Here is a 10,385-nt window from a genome sequence, read left to right on the forward strand (position 1 = left end):
CTGGTAAATTAGCCCCACAATCTTGACGGTCTTCTTTTTGTCGCTCTCTCATCCCCAACATCTGGTTTCCATCTGAAAGTCCATAATGGCTGGCTTAACTCCTATCATCCTGCCAGCTTCCCAGCCAACAGAGAGCACAGGGGATGAGATGGCACATCCCTTAGCTTTAAGAGCACAGCCAACAGTATACATAGTACCTTTATTCAGAGTCCACTGGCCAGAACTGAGTCCATAGCTATACCTATCTGCAATGAGTGCTGCGAAATAGAAGCTTTAGCTGGGCAACCATAAATTCTCTTATGAGAAGAAGAGAATGGGTCCTTGAGGGCAATTATTAGTTCTTCCATAGCCTACTTTCTAAGGATTAGAATATAATATCTAGAATTAATATAGAAAGTGGTTCTATAATTAACTACCAATCCCTTCTCACCAAAGAATTGGCAAAAAGCATAGTCTGGAGTAACTCCACTTTTATTATTATGATTGCATATATTTTTTTCTTAATCTCCCTCTGTGGCCCACATGTTTTACATGCCACATTGGTCTACGAAGTTATCATCATTTCTTTACAAACATTTTACATAATTTTATACTAATTTCACATACTTTTTAGTCTCTGGGCCTAAAGTTTCTAAATATTCTAATTTAAAGGAAGACTTTTCATTGACATTTCTGTAGGTATTGATAATTTTGATGTGTATTGAAGAGACCAAACAATGTGTAAACTTTAAGGAGGCAATTTGGGGAAGCAGAAATATTGTCAAGTTTAGATCAGATTTTTCTTTATATCAAATCCCAGCTCAACTTTTTACTAATTACTTGCTCTTAGACAAGTTAATTTACTTTTCTGAGCCACATATTTATTGGTTTTAGGTAGGGGGTGGGCTAAAATATATCCTTGCAAGTTTATTACAAGGATTAAATGATTCATTCCATAACAAATGTCTAGCAGAGTGCCTGCTGCATAGCAGATGCTTAGTAAATGGCTATCTTCTTTATACACTTGCTAACTTCTTTATACACTTCACAAAATTCCTGCCACACTCTATCTACAAGTGATCTTCCTCTTTCTCTGCTCTGTGTTGTGAAAAGTTGAAGACAGCCCTGATGTTTTGGTGAGTCAAGCACCATTTTAAAGTGGTGTACTGCCTGAAGAATTCTTTCTCAGAGTGTAGAAATCATTTGCTCTATGAAATCTTCATCATCCCTTGCAGTTCCTCCTCCAATGGTCCAGGAGAGTTGGATTTTACTATTTTCTTTTTTTGCTGTTTAATTTGTTTTATAAATTAATATTTTGCTACTTAGTTGTTTCATCCCAGCCATGTGTGCTATATGTGCTTAAGGTCTGATAATCTTTATTTACCAGTTTATATCATTTGTAAACCTAAGAAGAATTTCAGGCAGCTTAAAAAGTTACGTCTAGTACAGTAAACTTTTTTAAAAATGGAAGATAAAATTAGAAAAATGAAACAAATGGAAAACAAAGAATAGGACATAAATGAAGCCAGTGGTGAAATGAGTGCCCAAATGCACACACCCTCAGAGATTGTAGATGCCTCCCTTTGTCATCAGATTAGAAACTGGGTGTCACAGTGTATTTTGCTAGGATTGTCATAACAAAAGATCACAAATTTGTTGTCTCACAGGTCTGGAGGCCAGAAGTCCAAGATCAAGATGTTGGCAGAGTTGGTTCCTTCTGAGGCCTGTGAGGGAAGGATCTGTTCCAGGCCTCTCCCCTTTGGCTTGTACATGACCATCTTTATGTTCACATGGTGTTCTGCCTGAATGTGTCTGTGTCCAAATTACCAGTTGTATCAGATTAGGGCCCATCCCAATGACCTCACTTTAACTTGATTACTTCTGTAATGTCTGCATCTCCAAATAAGGTCACATGCTAAGGTACTGGAGGTTAGGACTTCAAAATACGTATTATGGGGAGACACAATTCAACCCATTGCTTTCAACAGAGCAAACTCAGAGCTCATTGTTTTGTTCTATTTTGTGTTTTATGAGTTTTTTTATTTTCCAAAATCTTGCTTCAGGACTTGACAGGGCTTCAGCGAGATCTTTTAAATATTAATTACTGTATAAAGGACCAGAGAGATGCCCCGGTCATGTGGGCTTTGGGATCACAAGGATTCTGCTAGCAGGCAGCTTGCTGTCCCTTGGACTAATTACACTCTAAGAGCCACTGGAAGTGGAGGCTTTTTCAGCTCTCCTATTCTACATCTCTTTAGTCCTCTATAATTAACATAAACTATACCCTCTTTCATAATGTTTTCTAGCACTCTCTGGAGTTCACAATTGCTTTTGTATTCTGGTAGTTTCATTGTAGGTTTGTTGAGTGCATAACCAAAATATCTATAGAATCTGGGTAAATGTCCTTTCACACCACTGACAGAAATGTCAGCCAAGAATCTGTCTGGAAACCTATGAGAAAGAAAAAGATTTTCACCTTTCTAAATTTTTAATACAAATGACAATACACAACAATCTCATCTTTATGGCAGTAATGTCTGAACATTTCTTAAGAAAGCAAGAAGGTGTGGAAATCAAAATTTTAGAGACAGAAGACTTTAAATGCCATCTCCTTCTCAGGGTAGAGAATTGAAGCCAGAAGGATGAAGTTTTCTGGCTCCCAAACTAACATTCCTTTTATTAGGCTTTTTTTTTTTTTTTTAAATCGGACCCAAATACCACCTATAGACTGCACATGAGGATTTAGTACAGGTGCCCTTTACCTGAACCCCCTAAAGCCAAGTGTGTTTCTGAATTCAAGAATTCTTTGGGCCAAGCGCAGTGGCTCACACCTGTAATCCCAGCACTTTGGGAGGCCGAGGTGGGTAGATCATGAGGTCAGGAGATTGAGACTATCCTGGCTAACATGGTGAGACCCCGTCTCCACAAAAAAATTACAAAAAATTAGCCAGGTGTGGTGGCATGTGCCTGTAGTCCCAGCTACTCAGGGGGCTGAGGCAGGAGAATCGTTTGAATCCAGGGGGGCGGAGGTTGCAGTGAACCGAGATCGCACCACTGCACTCCAGCCTGGGCGACAGAGCGAGACTCCGTCTCAAAAAAAAAAAAGAATTCTTTGGATTTTAGAAAGACAGTTCAGCACAGTGTACATACCATACATCCCTTAACATTCCCAGTAGGGTCAGGGAGAGCTACTTCTAATCAAACACACTAATATTTCTGCAGCAAAGTGTGTGAATGTCCACATCATGTGCAATAAATAAGGATCATTTATAGTGTGATGTCACTTCATGGATCAGATTTTGCCACCAAAATGAGTTATGAAAACCTAGCAGTTTTCAGTTTTCAGTACTCTTTAGATTTTAGGATTAAGGATAAAAGATTGTTCACTCTCCTTAATCTACAAGTGAGATTCTCAAGCTGTGTTTTGCAGAACTACTTAAGAGTGCCCCAGCCCAGAAGCACTGAATCAGATTCTTTGGGGTGTGGCCTGGGAATTGGAATTTTTGACAAACAACCCAGCTGATACTGATGCAGACGCTGGGGAAACACTTCAAGAAACACTGCCTAGGGCATAGTGCTACGGCATGGGAAACAGATGGGAACCTCAGCTGGGCTATTTTCATCACATGCCTCTCCCCAGACCTCCCTTTGACATCACTTTGACCCTGCAGTCAAGTTTCACAGAATTTTTCTATGACATTTTGATGGAGGTGGGTGTCCAAAGACAGGAATATACAAAGATCAAAGGGACAGGAGAGAAAAACAAAACAGAAAAAGGCAGACAGAAGTACTATTCTAAACTCAAGCTACAGTCTGGTCATCAGATTATGTCACATGTATTCATTCACTATCTACGGAGTATGCGTTATTGGTCAGACACTGGTGCAGGTATTTGGACAATCACAAAATAATTCTAGACCAAGTAATTTTCCCTTTTGGTAATTCTTGTTTCTCTCTATACCACTTGTTGTTCTGGGTTTTGTTTTGTTTTTTAAGGAGTGGGCATTAGCCACTGAAGCACATTGAGTCCTTCCAGGCAGTAGCTCCATCTGCTGGAATAGAAGGAAACTAATCAGTGTCCCACTATTTCATATAGATGAGCCTTCGCATGTACTAAATCACAATTCACTATTTGACCAGGTCACTTGTGCTAATGGAAGTTGTTTGTCAGCTATAGGTAAGCGGAGGAGAGAATTACCCACGTAACCCCATCAGACAGCATTAGACTAATCTACATGGTTGAGAAGGCTTTAGTGTTAAATAGGTTAACACCCAGTGAAATTTCCCTAATATAGCCTGTGCTGGATGGAGATGCACTGACCTTCCTTGCAAGAGCCTTTCCCTGAAGTTGGGCTCCTGAGAGAAGCTCTGAACATGGCTATCCCTGCCTTTTCATCTTGGCAGCAGGTAATGAGCTAGGCATGGGAGCTCAGAATACCACCAAAAGCCCTTTAGGGGCTATCCAGGCTTAGCATTCTGTCTGAAAGTTGCTTTGTTGACCATTTATTTACCCTCTCCTCTATCTCCTCCAGCCCTGTTCATTTTCTCTACAGTACCCATTTCCCCCTAAATTCACTCTTTGGTTTTACTCACAAAAGTTTATACTCACACCCCTCTTCATCTGGGCATCTGTTTCTCGAGGTTTCTTTTTACATGGGTTTGCATATGGAGATCTGGTTATCTCTGCAGAGCTTTCTGTGTTGATGTCTCTGTTTGGAGGTCTCTCGGTAGGTAGGTGTGTATCCCTGTGGGAGGGAGTAGAGGTGATAAGGTAGTGTTTATGTTTAGATATACCAGTGATCACATGTGGGAACATAACATGCTATTTTTAGCCTGGCTGTCTTCTATGGAAAATGGAGGATTTGGATAAGTGGAGGGGAGGAAAGAGGCTGAGAAGGAAGGAGGGAACATTTGTAGAGGTGGAAATGAGTGTGACCAATAAGGGATCTATGAAAAAAAAACAGACTAGAGAAGCCTCCTCCCCAGTGTCAACCCACAAGAGCAGAGACTTTGTTCTCTGGAGTCTCCTTGGAGGTTTGAAGGGGGCCTGACACACAGCAAGCACTCAATATGTGTTGGATGAACAAATGTTATCATTGCGATGGTTACTGTTACATAAAAGTGCATCCTACAGGCATCTAGAGCTTTGTAAGTTGTAGGGTGTTTAGGAATATTTGTGGTGTCAGAGTAGGTTGGAGAAGGAGGGAGGAGTCAAAGCTGGCCTTGAAAGTCAGACTGTGGAGCTTGAGGTGGAAGGGACTGTTGCAGTAATTGAGGTTGCAGGGGGCAGCGCACTCTGTAGGACTCCTCACAAACGTTGCATCGGCAGTCACGGCTCAGTTCCTTACTAACTGGGTGCTGTGGGACAAGCTTCCCTTCTCATGTCCCTGGATTCTTCTCTTCTGCCTGTCTCAGAAATGTCTGGGCTCCACAGGGCTCAGAACGGAGGCACCTTCTCTTCTCTATGTATATTTTCTCCTGCAGGCCAATGGTTCTAAACACTGTGTATATGCAGATAATCCCATATTTTTACCTCTAGCCGGATTCCTCATCAAGATTCAAGTATTCAACTGTCTAATTGACCTTTTGATTTGGATCATCTTTTTTTTAGATGGCCAAAATAGAACTCTCGATTGCATGTCCCATTTCTCTTTCTCAACACCTGTTTCTACTACTCTGGTCCTCTTAACTCTGTTATTGGCACTGCCGTTCACCCAGTTGCTTATGCTAGAAACATCTTTCTGGCTCCTCCCTTCTCCTTGCTTTCCTCTACAGCTCTCAGCTAAAACATAGGCCCCACCTACCCCCTTGTATCCATCTCCACTTGCTCCTTTGGTCCAAGCTCCGTCATCTCCTGCTTCGACTACTGCAATAGGTGCCTTATTTAGTATTCCAGGTTTATCTCATACACCCTTATAAGCCTTTCACCACAATAAAGCCAAAGGGATATTTAAAATTTTAATTTAGATCAGTCACTCACTGCTCAGCTTTCACTGTATTCAGCTTTGCCATTGCATGAGAATAAAACTCCAAACTGGTGGCCATGGTGCATGGGGACCTCCACGTTCTAGGCCATGCCCCTCCTCCCCATCCGCATCCTCCCCAAGGTCCCTGCCCCTACTTTTCTTTAGCCCCTGCTTGTCTTTAAGTCTCTCAAGTATGCCAGCTCCTTCCTGCTCAGAGGCCTTGGCACTCTTCCCTCAGGCCTTTTCAGGGTTGAATCCTCCTCATCCCTACGTCTCAGCTTATAGGTAACCTTGCTCCAGATGCCTTCATGAATTAATCTACCTAAAGCAGACCAAGCCACCTATTACTCCCTCTCACAAGACTTTATTGTTTACTTCACAGGATTCTTCACAGTTTGTAATCATTTCATTTGTTGACTTGGTTTTCCCCACTAGGTTGTAAGTTTCATAAGAGTGAGGACCTTATCTTCAGTACTGGTGAATCTCAAGCTTCTAGAGGAGTTCCTGGCACAGACTAGACACTCAGTAAACATTTACTTAACATATGAGTGAGCCTCCATAAGCCTCATTTTCTTATTCTATGACCTAAGGATAAAAATACAACCTGCCTTATAGAGTGGTTATGAGGATTAAATGAGAAAATAGAACTTAATAAATGTTAGCCATTATTATTATTATATTAGTAGTAGTACTATTGTATTTCTAATACTACGTACTTAGTCTTACTAATATTAGTACTGTTCTACCACATTACTACTAATACTATAGTAATAGTTTTTAGTAGTTAACTTCCACTACCTTATACTGGTTTTTGAAAAGAAAAATACTACTACTGTAGTAGTAGTATTATTCTTTTCAACAACTATTATATGGTAGTTAAAATTAACTACAATTTACAAATAAGTAAACAAAGATCATAAATATAAATAGCCTACTCATGATCACTTACCTAGCATACATTACAGCTTAAATTTTAAGAGTAAAGAGTTGCAAATAAATACAGATCTTAAGCCTGAATGATTGGAGGGAAGGTGTTACCGATGGCATAAATAGGGTTTTTGAACAGAGGTGACTCTAAAAAAAATGAACTCATGTTGTGCTGAGTGAATAGCTGGATATTCCTGGGAAGACGCCTCACAGACTATCGAACATACAGAACTTTTACTCAGATGAGAGGTGAGCGGTTGGAGATTTGAGCATTAGATGAATATAATATCTCAGTTGTGATCATAATACCATACCTGGAACACACACACACACACACACACACACACTCTCTCTCTCTCTCTCTCTCTCTCTCTCTGGGACCGAAAGAGTTGCTGCTCTTTGCTCCTCAAATAGGCCTTTCCCTCTCTCTAATTTCTCACCTTCTTATTCACCCAACCCCCCAGCTGACATTTCCTTCCATCTTTTCCATCCTAGACCTTCCTCTGCAACACCCCATGTGCATTTTGGAGGCTCACTATGCAGTCCTTAAGAATGGAATTAACTTCAACACCTTCAAGCAAATCTTTACCAGCTCATGTAGGATCAGGTTCAGGTGTCATGAACTTTTCAGAACAGGACAAATAAACAAAGTATCACAAAAACTCTTTCTCTTATATTTGTCTCTAAAAATAGCTAAAATTTATAGAGCGTTGATATGCCAGATGCTAAGTATTATATATATGTTAACTAATTTGTTTTTATAACAACCCTATGAGGTAGGTGGTATTGTTTTCTCTATATTATAGTGGCAACTGAGACACAAAATAGTTAAGAAATATGTCTAATGTTACAAAACTGTTATGCTATGATTGGTTTGAAAACAACTGGGGTAGACTGGGTATGGTGGCTCATGCCTGTAATCTTAGCACTTTTGGAGGCCAAGGCACGTGGATCAGTTGAGGCCAGGAGTTCAAGTGCCCAGGTTGACCAGCCTGGCCAACATGGCAAAACCCCGCCTCTACTAAAAATACAGAAATTAGCTGGGAGTGGTGATGTACACCTGTATTCCCAGCTACTCAGGAGGCTGAGGCACGAGAATTGCTTGAACCCAGGAGGCAGAGGTTGCAGTGAACTGAGATCTCTGCACTCTAGCCTGGGCAACTTCATCTCAAACAAAAAAAAAAAAAAAAAAAAGGAAAGAAAAAGAAAAGAAACTGGAGTAGATTTGGAGGAAAGAGAGAGGAAACCTATGAGGAGGTTGCAGTTAGAGAAAAGAACATTTATAACTAAGATCCCGAAGGAAAAATAATCCCCTGGGATCTGCAACTCTTAGATCACCTCAAAATATAAAATATTAAAAGTGAGAATGTCATGTCACCTCTAAAGTTCAGTGACATTTGGTGAAAAGAATAGCAGCCAAAACTTTTTAGTCTGGTCACTAGACATAGCTCTGCCAACAACCAGGTAAGAGATTTTAGGCAAGTTCCTCTCTAATCTCTGGGGCTCAGTTTCCTCCTTTGTACTAGAAAGGGGCTTGACTAGTTAACTTCTGAGGGCTTTTATACTTGAATTACTACATCGGTTTATTAGGCTGCCTAGCTGTGTACATCACCAGTCTGCAAACATATTCTTCTTTAAGCACGAGTTTCTTCATGTTACTTCCCGACCCCAAAACACTTTTTGATGCTTTCTCTTGCCTTTGTGCTGCCATCCCCCAAATAGCTGTGACAATCTTGATATTAGAAATAGCCATCTTGTGGGGAAAAACCTCAAGCTTCCCATTTGTTTTCTAGTATTAACTATCAGAAGAATTTACTGGTAATCCACTTAAAGAGATGAAGCCTTATTAAAACCAAAAACAAGTGGCTCATGGGAAAGCTTTTGTGCACTTGAGCATAACTCCTCATTTGTGTCAGCCAAAGGTTGTCCTGACTTATACTGTCATGCATTTTAACCAAATTAAGGTATCACATCATCATTACAAGTTTCACAATTTGTATCCTGGAGTTGTCTTGTTCTTTTTTCTTTTACCAAAAAAAATGAGATTAAGGAAAAACTTTAACCTGAAAAGTGAGCGGACTCACTTAGCACGATGTCAGCTGACCTACTTGTTTCAGTTTAAATGAAACTAACTTTTGCTCTTAATTCTCCCTTCTTCTTTCCTCTCCCCTACTCTCACCTACTTCCTGGAAAATGTCATTCAGGTCAGAGTTCTTAGATGCAATGTGAGATGGTTTCTGTCTTCCCAACCAGGTGATTTAGCACCTGGGCCTGCATGTTGCTATAGCTGCAATGTTTAGACATGGGTTTGCAAGTGAGTAGAGTCTAAAAACAGAGTTTTGTTGATAATGTATATGCCACAGAATTCTTGAATTGCTTAGTTACCATTGAGCTTGGTTATAAGTAGAAACCACTTATTTAAAAAAGAAGAAAAACCCACCATTTGCAAATGAGATCTACTGAAAGGCAAATAAAGCCTCGTTTAAAAGTGTGGCTATTATCAGTAATAGCAATTATGATGATTTATGCTGCTTGGTACATTTCCACATAGGCTTTATATGCATTTTTAATAATAATTCTCAAAACCATGGAGGAGGGGGACAGGCATTCATTCATTCACTCGTTCATTCAATCAACTGTCCTAGCTTGTGAGAAGGACAAACGGCCAGACCGCTTTTTGAGACAATGAACAGGTAGTTAGAGAAAAGGTCGGGTATTTGCAGGGCTGATTGCATCCTGGGACTCAGAAGGTCAAGAAGTGATACACCAGGAGCTCAAGAATTGCAACCATAATTTATGCAAATGATTCACACTAGAGTTAATAGTACAAGTTACAGAAACCCGACAGCTGGACAGGAAGAGGCTATTTTAGAGTCAAGCCAACAGGTGGGCATCACCTGGGATTCATCATTGCAATCTTGCTAGAGCAGCATATTCCCACCTTGTCAAGAAGAAGGACCCACGTTTAACATCAAAATGTCTTGGGGACTCCCCACACGCTAATTGTCATCTTCTTTATATCTGATAATTGAGAAATATATAACAATAAAAATCTGTTCATTAAAAATATATAACGATAAAAATCAACTAGGAATCAGCAGAGATTTAACATGAATTTATATTTCACTAATTCTACCAGTGCTATGCCAGTTTTCAATTTATTACCTCTTTATTCCAGATTTCTTCAGCAGCTGCTCTACAAATATGCAATGGACCCTTTAAGCATTTCTCCTTTACAGTGAGCACAATGCTAAGCTTTGTCAGCAGATGCCACTGGAGCAGCATTGCAGAAGAAAGCGAGTTTCTCTTCCTGATTTTGGTGTGCTACTTTTCTTCTTCTTGCTCCAGCTGCGTTATCCATCAGTGGTACTATGTATAAGACCATCCCGCTGTGCCCTGCCCTACCACCTGCCCAGAGGCACGTCCCTCACTGACTATTTGGCCTGATTCTGAGCCTGTGGCCACCTTCTCACAGCCCTGCAACACAGGCACTGTGTGCTCCAAGCCTCACGT

General features: G+C 40.5%; 1 long non-coding RNA gene across 2 annotated transcripts; it reads right to left on the bottom strand.

The window, feature by feature from the left end:
• Window positions 1-1,881: 1,881 nt before the first annotated feature.
• Window positions 1,882-9,167, bottom strand: LOC134758685 (uncharacterized). 2 transcript variants are annotated; one of them, XR_010134128.1, is made up of 3 exons: window positions 9,052-9,167; window positions 4,589-4,724; window positions 1,882-2,430 (listed from the first exon to the last, which is right to left on the bottom strand). It is a non-coding gene; the product is annotated as an uncharacterized lncRNA (long non-coding RNA). The 2 variants fall into 2 exon arrangements; XR_010134129.1 differs by lacking the exon at window positions 1,882-2,430 and adding an exon at window positions 3,815-4,031.
• Window positions 9,168-10,385: the final 1,218 nt, after the last annotated feature.

Source organism: Gorilla gorilla, chromosome 5 (assembly GCF_029281585.2).
Source record: "Gorilla gorilla gorilla isolate KB3781 chromosome 5, NHGRI_mGorGor1-v2.1_pri, whole genome shotgun sequence".
In the NCBI taxonomy this organism is placed as follows: domain Eukaryota; kingdom Metazoa; phylum Chordata; class Mammalia; order Primates; family Hominidae; genus Gorilla; species Gorilla gorilla.